We start from the raw sequence: 1750 nt of genomic DNA, 5'->3' as shown, positions 1-1750 counted from the left end.
CCATCCCCTGCCCCCTATTTACCAGCATGGAGTCCAGGTCCAGCTCCCTGCTGCAACGAGCAGGGACTGCCTGAATTGCCGAAGCTCTCTGAATCAATTCGGAGGGCTTTGAATTGATTTGGACCATTTAATTGGTCCCCTGATTCAATGCCGAATCTCTTCCAAATCAAATCAGCATCCAAAGTATCTCACAGCCCTACTGTGTACTGCCTGCTTCCCTGTCTCAAGGCGCAGCTGCTCTGTACCCCAGGACATGCTTCAGCACAGGGCTCTGCAGCAGAGAACTCATCCTGAGGCATGTGTAGACAGGGGAGCAACCAGCCCAGGGATGCCTGGTCCCCTGTCTCCATGGCTGACTGGGGCACAGGGTGCCTCAGTGCTAGTACTTCACAGCACAGAGACAAGGGAGCAAGCCCTGGGCTGACTGTTCCTTTATTCCCACATACCACTCTGCAGCTGGCTTGGGTACAGGGTGCTTTAGTGCAGGAGCTCCACACCATGCAGAGATAGGGGAGCAGGCAGCCCTGGGTTTGGCGCACAGCACTTCAACATGAACTGCCAGTAACGAATTTTGTCCCAGCACTGAAAATTGGCAACATGGGACATGGATTATGAAGTCATTTATTTCATCCCCCTCCTAAGGAAGGATCATCTTTGACCAAACTGTCCTAACCAAGTATCTGTCTAACTTGTTCTTGAACATTTTCAGGGATGTGGATTCTACAACTTCTCTAGGTAGCCTGTTTCAATGCTAGGCCACTCATAGTCGTACAGTTCTTTGGAATCTCCAGACTTAGTTTCTTCTACAGCTTGAGGCCATCACTCCTAGTCCTGTTCCCTTTGGCTACAGGGGAAAAAAAAGCCCATCTCTCTCCTCTTTGTAATTTGCCATTCTTGTATTTTGAAGACTGTTATCAAATCCCTCCTCAATATTCTCTTCTCCAGACTAAATAAGTAGATTTTCAGCCTGTGCATCTTGGGCCTCTAATTTTTGTCACTCTCCACTGGGCTCTTTTTTTTAATCTGTACACATTGTTCTTGAAGTATGGCCCAAAATTGGACGTAGTACTCCAAGTGAGGCTTCATTAGAGCTGAAGAATCTTCAGTAGAAGAATCACTTTCTTTGATTTGTAAGTGACACTCCTATTAATACCACGCAGTATACTGCTGGCCTTTTTTGCAACAGGAACACGCTGTTGGGTCATATTCAGCTTATGGTCTACTGTAATTCCCTTGTCCTTTTCTGCCATACTGTAGCCTAGCCAGTCATTCCCCAGTTTGTATTTCTGCATGCAGTTATTTTGTCTGTTCCAAGTGCAGAACCTTGATTTGTCCTTTTCAAAACATTTCTCTAGTCTATCCAGCTCATTTTGGCTTCTACCTGTACTTCCGGGGTGTCTGTAACGCCACCCAATTTGGTGTCATCCACAAATATGCTAAGTGCGCAGTTGTCCCATCAACCAAATCTTGCATAAGATATTAAACAATACCCCTGGACAGACCCCTCCAGAACCCCAATTGATACCTTATTGAGCCATTGATGATTACTCATTGAGCACAATGGTTCAACTAGTTCTGCATCCATCTTACTGTGCTTTCATTTAGTCCAGTAGTCAACAATTAGTGGATTTCAATCCACCAGTAGATGTCAGAGCCTTGGTGAGGCCGCAGCTGGAGTACTGCGTCCAGTTTTGGGCTCCACAATTCAAAAAGGGTGTGGAGAAGCTTGAGAGAGTCCAGAGGAGAGCCA

The sequence above is a fragment of the Crocodylus porosus genome, unplaced genomic scaffold (assembly GCF_001723895.1).
Source record: "Crocodylus porosus isolate Cpor-Errol unplaced genomic scaffold, CroPor_comp1, whole genome shotgun sequence".
NCBI lineage: Eukaryota > Metazoa > Chordata > Crocodylia > Crocodylidae > Crocodylus > Crocodylus porosus.
The sequence above is the reverse complement of the archived record's forward strand: the minus strand, read 5'-3'. Positions refer to the sequence as shown.